This window comes from Sceloporus undulatus, chromosome 1, assembly GCF_019175285.1.
Source record: "Sceloporus undulatus isolate JIND9_A2432 ecotype Alabama chromosome 1, SceUnd_v1.1, whole genome shotgun sequence".
NCBI classification, from domain to species: Eukaryota; Metazoa; Chordata; class Lepidosauria; order Squamata; family Phrynosomatidae; genus Sceloporus; species Sceloporus undulatus.
The window spans coordinates 8,212,974-8,227,465 of NC_056522.1; positions in this window are offsets into that span (position 1 = coordinate 8,212,974).

Consider the following 14,492-nt stretch of genomic DNA (forward strand, 5'->3'; position numbering starts at 1 on the left):
ATTTTGAAGTAATACCAGTTCATACTCTTGGACATTAAAAGTTTGCTTCGGATAAGAAACAGGCTTCTGTTGGATGTGTATTATGTGGAAGATGCGGAACTGAACATAGACCATACAAGTGTCCTGCATTTGGGAAACTATATCATAAGTGTGGAAAGAAAAATCATTTTGCTAAGCTGTGTAGGCTTATGAGGACAAATGAGAGTGGAAGACAAGAAGGACATCACGTTCATAATTTGGACTTACAAACTTTATTTATAGGACTTCTATCTCATGATATTTCTGAACCTGTGCTGGCAAATCAAACCCCAGGATGGTATGCAGATGTAACGTTGAAAGGGTTAGAAGTAAAGTTTAAACTAGATACAGGGGCTGAGGCAAGCATTCTGCCATCAAAAATACTAAATGCTCTGCCAGGAAAAAATGAATTAGTCAAAAGTGAAGTAGTTCTTGTAGCTTATGGCGGAGCTCAGATAAAGCCTCTCCCTAACTGTTATCTTTCGGCCTCTGACGGAGAGAGAAGGCTGGCCCAGTACCATCAAGGGCTAGCCTGAAGAAGGAGGCTCCTCCCTCCCCAACTGTCATCTTTCGGCCTCTGAGGGAGAGAGAAGGCTGGCCCAGTACCAGCAGGGGCTAGCCTGAAGAAGGAGGCTCCTCCCTCCCCAACTGTCATCTTTCGGCCTCTGAGGGAGAGAGAAGGCTGGCCCAGTACCAACAGGGGCTAGCCTGAAGAAGGAGGCTCCTCCCTCCCCAACTGTCATCTTTCGGCCTTTGAGGGAGAGAGAAGGCTGGCCTAGTACCAGCAGGGGCTAGCCTGAAGAAGGAGGCTCCTCCAACTGTCATCTTTCGGCCCTCTGAGGGGAAAGAGAGAAGGCTGGCCCAGTACCGCAGGGGCTAGCCTGAAGAAGGAGGCTCCCCTCCCCAACTGTCATCTTTCGGCCTCTGGGGAGAGAAGCGGCGTACCAGCAGGGGCTAGCCTGAGAAGGAGGCTCCTCCCTCCCAAACTGTCATCTTTCGGCCTCTGGGGAGAGAGAAGGCGGCCCAGTACCACAGGGCTAGCCAGAAGAAGGCGGCTCCTCCCCCCCACACTGTCATCTTTCGCCGCTGACGAGAGAGAAGGCTGGCCCAGTACCAGCGGGGCTAGCCTGAAGAAGGAGGCTCCTCCTCCCCAACTGTATCTTTCGGCCTCTGACGGAGAGAGAAGGCTGGCCCAGTAACCAGCAGGGGCTAGCCTGAAGAAGGAGGCTCCCCCTCCCCAAACGCATCTTTACGGCCTCTGAGGGAGAGAGAAGGCTGGCCCAGTACCAGCAGGGGCTAGCCTGAAGAAGGAGGCTCCCCCCTCCCTAAGTGTCATCTTTCAGCCTCTGAGGGAGAGAGAAGGCTGGCCCAGTACCAGCAGGGGCTAGCCTGAAGAAGGAGCCTCCTCCCTCCCCAACTGTCATCTTTCAGCCTCTGAGGGAGAGAGAAGGCTGGCCCAGTACCAGCAGGGACTAGCCTGAAGAAGAAGAGCCCTCCCTCCGGTCCATCTGCCTTGGTCCAGGCCTCAGAGGGAGAGAAGAATGCTGGACCTGATTCCCTCCCCCCCTCACCATTCCCTTCTCCTTTTGTGTCGTGTCTTTTAGATTGTAAGCCTGTGGGCAGGTAATTGTCTGTTATCCCCTCTATTGTAAACCGCTCGGATTCCCAGTGATTGGGCGGTATATAAATAAAACCTATTATTATTATTATTATTATTATTATTATTATTATTATTAGTACGCTTGTCCTGGAAGGGCGTACTAAAAAGGGGAAAGCCAATTTGTTGTTTTATGTAACAGATAAATCAACACTTCCATTGTTGGGTAGGGTGGCATGTGAAACTTTAAATTTAGTGCGTCGGATTGATGATATAGGCCTGGTTAATTTTACATCATGTGGCCAATTTTACAGCATATTCAGATGTTTTTGATGGACTTGGGGAATTTGAAGGTCCTCATCTTATACACATTGATCAAACTGTCCCTCCTGTGAAACTGTACATGGATGTAGAAAGATACCTATTGCAATCTTGGATAGGTTAAAGGAGGCTCTAAGTCAAATGCAAGCAACAAGAGTGGTGTCTAGAGTTGAAGGTCCCACAGACTGGGTGAACAGTTTGGTTGTTACAGAAAAGAAAAATGCAAAGTTACGTATATGTCTTGATAATTGTGACTTAAATAAAGTAGTTTGTAGGCAACATTATACGATTCCTACAATAGAGGAGGTATTAGCTTGGTTAGCAGGAGTGAGATTTTTTACCATCATAGATGAAAAAGATGGTTATTGGCAGGTGAAGTTAGATGAAGCCTCAGCCCGTTTGTGTACATTCAATACACCATGGGGAAGATATTGTTTTAATCGTCTGCCATTTGGGCTTAAGTCTTCTAGCGAGGTATTCCAGCAAAAGAATGAAGAAAATTTTGGGCATATAAAGGAGTGTATATGATTGCTGATGATATGATAATAGCAGGAAAAACTTCTGAGGAACATGATCAGATTTTACAGCAGGTAATGGAGACAGCAAGGGCCAAAAACATCAGGTTCAACAAGGAAAAGATTCAGTTTAAAATTGATTCTGTGAAATACATGGGACATATAGTGACAGCTGAAGGTGTTAAGGCTGATGATGAAAAGATAAAAGCAATTCGAGAAATGCCCCCTCTGCAAGATAGACAGGGTGTTCTTAGATTTTTAGGTATTGTTCAATATTTGGCAAAATTTATTCCACAAGAGTCAGAACTTACAGCAACTTTAAGGGCGTTACTGAAGAAGAATGTAATTTTTCAGTGGATGCCTGAACATCAGGCTGCATTTGAAAGGGTTAAGCAACAATTGTGTCAGGCACCAGTGCTTCAATATTTTGATGCTGAAAAGCCAGTAATTGTTCAAGCTGATGCGTCAAAAAATGGATTAGGTGCTTGCTTGATGCAAGATGATAAGCCAGTATTTTATGCATCCAGATTTCTTAGTCAGGCAGAACAAAATTATGCTCAAATAGAGAAGGAATTGTTAGCTGTGTTGTATGCAATGAAGAAATTCCATCAATATGTCTTTGGTAAGGAAGTATTAGTTCAGTCTGATCATAAACCACTAGAAGTAATTTTCAAAAAGCCAATTGGTGGTGCTCCTGCTTGTTTACAGCGTATGTTGTTACAGCTTCAAAGGTACCAACTCAACGTAGTCTATACTCCAGGGAAGTATATGTATTTAGCTGACACATTGTCTAGAGTTACCGTAGATCCTCCTAGTAATGATGAACAACAAGTAGAGGGGGAAAGAGTGATACATGAGTTGAGTACGATAGCAATGCATCCAGCAGGAGTTGCAGCTATAAAGAGGCAACTGCGAAGGATGAACAGCTTCAGGTAGTGGTCACTTTTACAACACAGGGCTGGCCACAATATTACAGAGAGGTACCCTCAACAGAGAAGCCATTCTGGTCAGTGAGAGATTCCCTCCGATATGAAGAGGGTATTCTTTATGGAGGAGAAAGGGTTGTTATTCCATTTGCCCAAAGGCAAGAAATGCTATCTCAGTTGCATGAATCCCATCAAGGTATTGAGAGGACTAAAGGAAGAGGAAAAGGCCTTATGTATTGGCCTGGTATGGGCAAGGATATTGAAGTATATATTGGGAATTGTTCTGTTTGTGCATATTATGATCAAGGAATCAAAAAGAACCACTTATACCTCATGAGATGCCTGAGCTACCCTGGGAAAAAGTGGGTATGGATATTTTTGAGCATAAATCGTGTGCATTTCTTCTGGTGGTGGATTATTATTCAAAATATCCAGAAGTTGTAAGCATTCCAGATAAGACAGCACGGATGGTAATATCAAGATTAAAAGCTATATTTGCGAGACATGGCATTCCTAAAATTGTAATGAGTGATAATATGCCTTTCGCTAGCCGTGAGTTTCAACAGTTTGCTCGGGAATGGGGTTTTCAGCAGTGTTTTAGTAGTCCAGGATACCCCCAGTCTAATGGAATGGCAGAAAGAATGATACTGTCTATTAAACAACTGATTAAGAAGGCAGAAGACTCAAAAAGAGATCCATACATGGCACTGTTAGAATATCAAAACACTTCTGTTACTGGAATGTTATATTCACCAGCACAAATGCTGATGAACAGAGTATTAAGGATTAACTCCCAGTAACTAAGGATGTGTTATCTCCAGAAGTCCCTAGTGGTGTAGGAGATTGTCTCAAAAGAGCTCAGGAGAAACAGAAATATTATTATGATCAAACTGCAAAGTCCCTTAAGCCTCTGCAAGTAGGAGATCATGTATGGGTTGAAGAGAAGGAAGGGTGGCCTGCTGCAACTGTCTTAGAAAAGTGTAGGCAGCCCCGAACATATTGGGTTGCAACTGAGGATGGACATAAGTATAGACGCAATAGGCGTAAATTGCGACGCCGGGGAAGGGTTGCCGATAGTCACGTGGAAGTGAGTCAGGATGTTTATCAAGGTGACCAAGATAATTGTCAAGGTACAAGTGTTTCTCAGATAAAAGGAAGGTCCCCCATACATGTAACATCCTATGGGAGAAAGGTATTCTTACCTGAGAGATATGTACCATCATGAGTGAAATTTCCTTTTTTTTAATGATGTTGTGAAGATTGCAATTTTATTACTAATGTATGATTCTTATGAATTTTTAATTATCTTAATATTGTAGTTGTTTGTAATTCTTCTTTTTCTGAAAGAAGAGGGATGTGATATATGTTGTATGTTTATTTAAGTCTTACATCCCATTCACCTGTTCTGTGTTCCTATAAATCATTATGTGATCTTGGGAGTGGTGGGAGTTGTTTGGAATGAGACTGACTTTGTGTGTGAGTATTTTGAAGCTCCAGCGTTCCAGAAGATACTTTTGAATAAAATGTATTTATCTGTTTGAGAAACTTGATGGAGCATTCTTCACAACATTACAGTAGGTTTGGTCATGTTTTTTCCCCCATGTGTTTTGGAGTTGTTAAACATTGTATAGATGAACGATTGTACTATGTGATGTAGGTTTGCCCGATCCTAGTTTGAGTAGTTACTGGCATATCACTATAGTTTTATAAGATTAACAGCTTTTTAAGACCCAAAGAATCTGTAGCCAGCATGTAGGTTCAAGTGAAAACATAACAAAAATTTGTTACAGTTGACCATTTTCATTGGTGGAGGTTCTCCATCAGTGATGGGTTTCATTGGTGGTGGGTTCGCAACACATTAAAACAATGCTTTTTATTAAACAGGAGAAAATATGTTTATATTGTTGACATCCTTGGTCTCTGATTACTTCAATTGCTCCTGTTGTCACTATGTGCAGCTCCATACAAAGCTGGAAAGCTCTATTGGAACTTTTCATGCATCCCACATCTTGATAGACCCAAAAGTTCCTGAAACTGCACTTGTGCTGCAACATGGAATAAGAGAAGCTCATCCTCTGATACATCTGAATCTTCATGGTAATGAGTGACAATGGCCTCTTAACAGTCCTGAGATCATAGTGTAACCTCCACCAATCTTCTCCTGCAGGTAGTAAGAGGACAAATTCATACCTCTGACTTCCCTGGGGTGAAGGGCAAAGACTGTAATCCCTCTAAGCATGTGCAGTGTTTTATTTCTAACACTGTGTCTGACTGAGCCAAGATAATGAGAATGTCATGATGGGGCAGAAAATTCTGTATGCAGCCAAAGGAAATCACTGTTAGTGCCCTTCATTTGGAGAACAAGGCATGCCTTGTATCTCTACCACTCAAACAGTCGTGACTTCTCCTTGGCTAGTTGTAGTTGCTAGGTCTTGGTCATTCATCTGAAATGGGCTGAGAGTAGTGGAACCCCTGGCATACTGATAGGCAGCTACTTCTCAGGATTTCTTATAAACATCTTTTTTCAGCCAGCTAGAATTATGTTGGTTAGTCTCATTTATGAAACTATCAGATATATCTACTGTTGGCTAGTCCCAATTAGAGTAGACTCATTGAATCAAAGAAAGAAATCCAACAGATTCAACGCTTCTACTCTAGTAGGAAAGGTTTAAGATGATGTCCATTGGCAATAACAGGAACTGAACCAGAATTTATTCTTATTCAAAGCATCTGCTTTACCATTGACCCATAATGGTGCCCATAGCACGATTGGGTTCTATGCTGTTTCTTTCCAACTGGCTGATTGTCATCAAAGAGTTTAAACCCATTATTTCATTCCAGTGAATCCAGGATATTTACCAGATCTATGTTCTGTAGAGTTGGTCCTCTGTACAGTGTGTCTCCTGGAGTAGGTGTCCCTTATGAGAACAGAAAGTTGTCCATCAAGATATAAATGCTTTGCATGGAGCTGCTTGTATTGCACAACAATAATTCATGCATAGGCATTATGTGTCAGTACATCCCTGGGCCCTATAAATAAGTGAACATTCAGCCTTTTAGAATTTGCAGAATCTTCTTCTCTTGCTTTGCAACTTAAGGGCCTAGCTAACCTTCAGCAATGAAGATGGTCTGGGTTTTCATTTCTGCCCTTGCTGCTATACCCTTGGTTGACTGTGTTTTCGGTAAGTCCTTTAAAGTTTTTCTGCATTCATGAGAGACCTCTAGAAGCATAGAACTCATATTTCTTTCCTTGTTTGGCCATTTTTATGCCATTCATCCTAAGCCCTTCAAATTTTTTGACACTAGGCCCATCCAGATACCCAGCCTCACATTCTATTTTTTGTCATATCTTGAAATTACGCCCCATCACATTTGAAAGAGGCTTGTCAGGTTGGATACAGAAAGGGACTCCTATAATGTTTGTCCAAAACAGATTGAGAAGCTGCATCAGGTACAATCAAAACATATCAAGAAGGTTGAAGAGTCCTGTCTTCCCATGTCTTTCAAAGGGGAACTTTCATATGCAGTCATTCCTTCCTGGTGGAGGGAGGGCAAGAGCAGCACAGAAGTGACAACCATGTCTTCATTGCCTCTGCCCCTCTCCTACCATTCTCATCAAGGAGGTTGTTTTATGCTTGTTGTGGTTGCTGTTGTTGATGTGTGTCTGCAAGTTTTTTTGACTTAGATCAACTGTATGACAAATCTAGTGCAGGGTTTTCTTGGCAAGATTCAGTGGCATCACATCAGATTGGTGTCAACCAGTGTAATAATTCATGGTATCACACACACACACCCATGTACTTCCTCTCATAGAAGAGCATATAGAATCCTTAGTAATTTGATCATTTTGAGTCTGTGAGTACTGAGGAAGTGGACAAGATCCTTCCAAGTATTAGGAAGACAACATGCTCTCTCGATCCCTATCCTTCATGGCTGGCAGCTCAGGGGGGAACGGCTGTAACTATCATGTTACGCCACATAATTAATTCATCTTTTGGGGAAGGGCAGTTTCCATCTAGTCTAAAATTAGCCGTTGTAAAACCTTTGTTAAAAAAGCCCTTCCTTGATTCAGAATAATTATCGGTCTGTCTCGCTGCTGCCTTTTTTAGGGAAGGTGATCGAGAGAGCGGTTGCCTTTCAGCTTCAAGCATCTTGGATGAAACGGATTTTCTAGATCCATTTCAAGCCGGCTTCCGGGCAGGCTATGGAATTGAGACTGCCATGGTCACCTTAGTCGATGATCTCCGTCTGGGCATGGACAGGGGGAGCGTGTCCCTGTTAGTGCTTTTGGAAATCTCAGTGGCTTTGGATATCATTGACCATAGTATCCTTCTGGAACGCCTGAGGGAGTTAGGTATCGTGGGCACACACAGCCAAGAGTCTTTTCAGTCAATGATATGCAAGTCTAGCAAGAGTAATGACTACCAAGAGTCAGACGGATATGCCAGTCGAAATAAATGTGTCTTCAGAACCTTTTTAAAAGCATCCAAAGCGGAGTAGGCTCGGATTTCAACAGGAAGATTATTCCAGAGAGTAGGTGCTGTCGATGTGAATGACTTCTTGTGAGTTGTTGACAATCTCACTCTCGGACATTCTAATAAGAATTTCCCTGATGTTCTGAGAGTGCGGGGCGGATTATGTGGGAGAAGGCGCTCCTTAAAGTAGCTCGGGCCCAAGCCATGTAGGGCTTTATAGGTAATAACCGACACTTTGTATTGGGCCCGGAAGCTAATGGGCAGCCAGTGAAGAGATTTTAATACTGGAGTTATATAGTCTGCCCTAGATGTTCCAGCAACCAACCTGGCTGCCGCATTTTGCATTAACCGAAGCTTCCGGACTTGGTACAAAGGTAGCCCCATGTAGAGCGCATTACAGAAATCTAACCGAGAGGTTACCAGTGCATGTACTACCGTTTCAATGTCCTTTTGGTCCAAACAGGGACGCAGCTGGCATATCAGTTGAAGCTGGTACCAAGCACTCTTGGCCATCGCATCCACCTGGGATGACAGTTGTAGGGATGGGTCCAAGAGTACTCCCAGACTGCGAACTTTGTCCTTTAGGGGGAAGCTTACCTCTACATGGGGCAACCCTTGTACCAAACCCAGAAGCTTAAATTAGTACAGAACATGGCAGCTAGGTTGGTCACTGGATGTTCCAGGATTAGCCACATAACACCGATTCTGCAAGATCTTCATTGGCTGCCTGTCTGCTTCCGGGCACAATACAAGGTGTTGGTTATCATCTATAAAGCCCTAAATGTCTTGGGCCCAGGGTACTTGGAGGACCGCCTCTCCCCATATAATCCACCCCACACTCTCAGATCGGTCGGGAAGCAATTCTTAAAGTTTCCCAAGACGAGATATACCTCGTCTTCCCAAAGGGCATTTTCTGTTTCTGTCCCACAGATCTGGAACTCCCTTCTCGACGAGCTCCGCTCTGTCACTTCCCTTGACCTGTTCAGGAAGAAACTTAAGACCTATCTCTTCCAACAAGCATTCCCCCATGTGCCTTGACATCTGTATCCTCCCCCGCTATACAGTTGCTTATCCAGCTAGTTTGTTTTTTGGTTTTATTCTTGCAAATTTTACTGTGATTTATTACTGGGATGTTTTTATGATGTTTTTTTATTGTATGTTTGTATATCGTTTATTGCTTATATTTATGCTGTACCCCGCTTTGATAATTTTTTGGAAAAACGGGCTATAAATAAACATTATTATTATTATTATTATTATTATTAAAATCAGTTACTATAAAAACGAGTAGCAACACAAATAACAATGCATGCTTGTAACAGGAAGATGAAACCACATGATTTGAAGCATCATTGTAGTTGAGTAATAATGACAACTCTGATCAAAGCATATGTCATTAGAAGGTTCAAAAAGTAAATTAGAATAATGTTTTAAGACTTTATCGCACTGCCTCTGGTGCCCAATTTACCTCTTCCAAATCTGTTTTGGTCCTATGACTCTGGAGACTAGGGGTTTGAATCCTGGCTCAGCCATGGAAACCCACTCGGTGACCTTGGGCAAGTCACACTCTCTCACCCTCAAAGGATGACAATGGCAAACCCCCTCTGGACAAATCCCTCTGAACAAACCCCATTATATGTTTGCCTTAGGGTCACCATAAGTCAGAAAAAGGCAGCATAAGTGGGCTGGCTCCCTCTCCAGCCCAGCTTCTCCTTTGGCTGAGGCAGAAGGTGATGGGAGGCAATGAGAGACAGGCCCATTCAGTCCCAGGCCAAGGCCATCCTCCTTGCCCTCCGTGGATGCAAACGACACACTGAGATAAGACCCTAAAGCAATCTTCTGGGTTGCTTTAACTTTCCAACCTTTGAAGGCCCCCTGTCACTACCACCTGTCCTGCTTTTACCTTTTTAACACTTTCTAGGGCAGGGAGGCAAATTTAAGGAGCAGTCTCAGAGAGTGTGGGGCCACTGATGGCAGCCACAGCTGCAGTTCCACAATTGAAGACAAGTGTGATTAGCACTGCTCTCAAAGCTTTATGTATATGATTGCAGTTAAAACATAATGTGATAATCTGATAGGACACAGAGCAATGGATTCGAACTACAGAAAAAGAGATTCCGTTTAAACATGAAGAAGAGCTGCCTGACAGTGAAATATTCTACCTCAGAGTGTGGTGGAAGGTCTTTGGAAGTTTTTAAACAGAGGCTGGATGGCCATCTGTTGAGAGTGCTTTGACTGTGTTTTCCTGCATGGCAGAATGGGACTGGACTTGAAGGTCCTTGTGGTCTCTTCCAACACTTGGATTCTATTATTTACTTTACACTATAGACCTATGATGTAGAACTGTTCTTTTTTTAGGAGGAGAGTGCCCCAAATCCATCATGAAATCTTGCGTTCCAGTGGACATAATAGATTATAAGCAACGGTAAGGTGACTGATGTCAGGAATGTATGAAAGGAAAGCATCATTTTAATATATTAACATCTTTCACTTCTTTTTCTAGAACTTACTGATGAAGCTATGGCGAAGTGTAGTAGCTTAGGTGGTAGCTGCACAATGATGTGTGATACATTTGGAGTGGTAGTACAAGCGTTCAAAAGATGCAGTTTCTTCTACATCTGCTGCAAATATAATAAGTAAGAGCTCTCCTTTTTTAACATGGTTTCTTAATGAAAAGGGCATTCAATGTGTTCACTTCTGGATTTTTTATGATCTCATTCAAGATAGTGCACCTTAACTTCTTGTCTCAACTCTCACTACAGACATTTCTCAGTTGGGGTACTTTTCAGAAGCAACCTCTAAACTTCGTATTATTTTTATTTCCCTGTAGGGCTATTCATGTTATAGATATAAATACAGTGCAGTCTCCGTTCTGGATCCGTTCTGGATCACCCATGCGTAAAACAAAAAATGCATATGCTCGAGTCCCATTGCAAGTAAAGGGGCTTGTGCTTGCAACAGCGCATGGTGCGCACACTATTGTTTCTTCTGATGCATAGTGCCAGAAGAAACAACGCTACTTTCAGGGTATGCTAAAAGCAGCATTTAATGTGCCCGCATGTGATGTGGGCCCACTGTATGAGGAAAATAACAGCCTAAGTGTTTGCTGTGAATTTGCAGCTCTACTTATTTATTCAATTTTTTAAAAAGGGGGTTTGTTTAGTTGAAGCCTCCATCCATTAGAGTGGCTCTACCTAGACAGATAAAAGCAGAGGATGCTCTGAGTGGAAATCTCCATATTTCATCTGAGCATCCTCTTCCCTCAAAAGGAGTTGGTTGCTTTCAAGTATGGTTGGACAGAGGTGGCTATATCTACATTGATATTTAATTTCTAGTCCAAGTGAATGTATTTTATGAAATAAAACAGAGAAGGAAAGATTTATGGAAATTTGTTTTAGATTGGTTGCTGAGAAGACATAGGCAAAGTTTGGACATTTCTTTAGCAATTCAATGAATAATTCCCATTTATTTATTTATTTGAAAAAAAATTGTTGTGGACAAAAATGAAAGCTGATTATAACAGCAGATAATTGTAACCATTTTATCTGAAAAGAATACTGTAGTTCAGGCTCATTGGGAGTTCTTACATTCACTATCCCTGTGAGAACCAATCCAGTTTTTTTTAATGTACTTGAAGATCCAATGACTGTTCTGTGTCCTGTACACTGTGCAACTTTCCCTGCATTGTTTTTGAAGAAGTACTTTGTTACTGTCTCCCTGAACAAAAAAACACATTTAATCAATTATCACTTTCCTTTGTTTTACAGAAAATGAGAAACCAAGTCCGCTGTTCTCCTCAATTAGTAATCCAAGATCATCTCATTGCCAACGTATCTCATTGAAGATCCTGGTTTTCTGTTTTGTTTTGTTTTGTTTTTAACATATCATGTTTTGAAAAGATCTATGAGATTATTACAGTGGCAAAACTCCAGTGAATAAATATGAATCTTAAAAACATTTTCAAATAATGATTTGAAATCAGTAAATTTATTAAAGTAAATCGATAGCTTTGGAAAACTCACAGAATGTTGTCACAATGAGGCAGGAAGGGCAGAGGTAGGATTGAAGAGCTAGAAAAGACCCTAACCAACTAGCCAAAGTAGACTTGTGTATGATCACTACCTCCAAAGCACATCCTAATAACATGGCCTTTTATTTGGACTGCACATCTTCATCCTCTATTACCCAAATACAAAGGGTTCCAGGAGGGCACCCACAATTAATATACAAAGATGCAATTTTTAATAGCTCAAAGAAAGCAAAGAGAGGGTTTTGGGGATCAAAATTATGTATACTGGTTCCACAGAACAGAGAACTCCAGAGTGCAGAGTACTCAGTTCTATTCATTAATAAAACAAAGGGTAGGATCAACAGTCACACAGAGACACCGTGTCATGAGCACATCCAGGAACTAATGATATAAAAAGTGGTAGAAGGCAGCAAAATTGAGAAGTTGCAGAAGGTAATACTGTACCGATCTGGAAGTGGAACTCCAATTAAGGGACACCATGATGTGAATGGATCAGCTGCCTAGGATTCATCGCATGGCTAGCAATCTGAGGAGTCAAGTGAGATACAGACAAATGGGGTTTGTGTGACCTTAAGGGAGACCAAACTGAGTGTGATTAAACAGGAATATTTATAAAGTAAAACCTGTGCTGGAGCAGAATTGTGACTAAATTGGATTTTCCAGGAGGAAAGAATGGGAAGGGAAGTAAATGTGTAGTCTGTGGCAACTGACTGAATAAAAGTGTTTCTTTAGTTGTTTCTTTAGATTCATAATGTGCTTCCCTTTTAATGAGTGCCTTATATATGACTCACTGTGGCCTGTTACAGACTGCCAAAATAAAGCTGCTTCAGGTCTCTTTGGAGGTGTGCTATTTAAATGATGCATGGGTCCTAAGAGTCCAGAGGTCGCGCCAAAGCCACACTCCATTCCTAAGCACTGGAGTGCAGCTTTGGTGCAGCTTCCGGATTCTTCAGAGGCATGCATCATTTAAATAGCATACCTCCAAAGAGACCCGAAGCAGCTTTATTTTGGCAGTCTGTAACAGGCCAGTGATTATTTTTTAAAGTAGGGGAGGCAGAAAGGCCACTTACTCTTCAGGAAAGCAATAAGAAGTGAAACTCAGAATTTTCCTCTATCTTCCACCCTCAGGAGGCATGCTTACATCCCACATGGAAGAGGGCTTTCTCTGCTTTGCCTTAAATTGGGGAATGCCCTCCCATAATAGGCTTAACTGTCCTGAAACAACATGTAGGCAGCTAATTAACATCTCCAATTGTTTTTCTCCTGTTTGGTTTGTAAAATCTTGCCTGATGAAGAAGCCCATGGAATTTCAAAAGCTTGCAACAAGTATGTTATGCATTTCGGTTGACGAATAAAGGTATCACTAATCGATTTTTGTTCTGATTTCTATGGTATATTAAAAAGTGGCTGTTCATCTGAATTGTGGGGGTGTATTGAGATCTAGGCTTGGTATTCGACATGTCATTTTGTGGGCTTTGTCTTGTTGAAAAGCATGTCTGATGGTTTTGAGCTATTTACATTATTTTAGATTTTAAAAGGTTATTATTATTATTATTATTATTTTACTGGATGACTCCCTCTTTGGGATCTGCTGAGTGAGCAGGTCAGCAAAAAGAAAACTCCCAGTGTTTGTTTGTTTTGCCAATATCCTGAAATTTAGAAGACTAATACACTGAAAAGGGAAGTTTCATTTTAGTGCCATAGCTGATTGTCCTTATGCTCTATGTCTGTAGGTGAGTAAAGTCTGCCATCTAACAGACAGCCTCCCATTCTCAGTTACTTACCTACAGAAGAATGCACAACACAGATGTGGATGCTAATACCAACCCTAGCCACAAACCTAGATATCAGTTCTGCCCACACATCTATTCACAGGCTTTAGCAACGTCACCCACAATATTAAAAGTATTTACTATTTAAATATTTCACATGCTCGTTCTCCCGTGTGATTTCTGCCCTACTATGTCAGCAATGCCCTTCAGCTCGATATTGGGCAAACAGGCCTGTCCCTTTGCCAGAGGATAAATGGACATAAATCTAACATTAGGAATGGGAATACACCAAACAAACAAACAAACAAACAGGTGCAGAACATTTCAAATAGTTGCAGAACATTTCAACAACTGTAATAATGTATTTGCCACATCATAGTTAATACTGTACTTGGCACCTCATCTCCATACACGTAGGCTTTTGACTTTGAATTGACAATCTCAAACACAAATAGCTTATATAGGTCTCTTTCTGGATTCTTCACTCCAACCAAGCATCTAAGGAAGTAGATTCAAGTCTACAAAAACTCATGCTACCAACATCTTTCTTTCAGTTAGTCTCAAAGGTGCTACAAGAACCCTTTACATATGGAATTTCCAGACAAACACGGCTATTTCTTTGAATACTTGACTAAGGGTCTAAACCAGGGGTAGGCAACCTTTTTGAGCCGGGGGCCGGGTTGATGTCCCTCAGGCGACTGGGGGGGCCAAAGCTGGGGGTGGAGCTTCAACTTTCTGGGGCGGGGCCACGTGCGGGGGTGGAGCTTCCACCCTCCGGGGCGGGGCCGCATGCCGGGGGTGGAGCTTCCACCCTCCGGGGCGGGGCCGCATGCCGGGG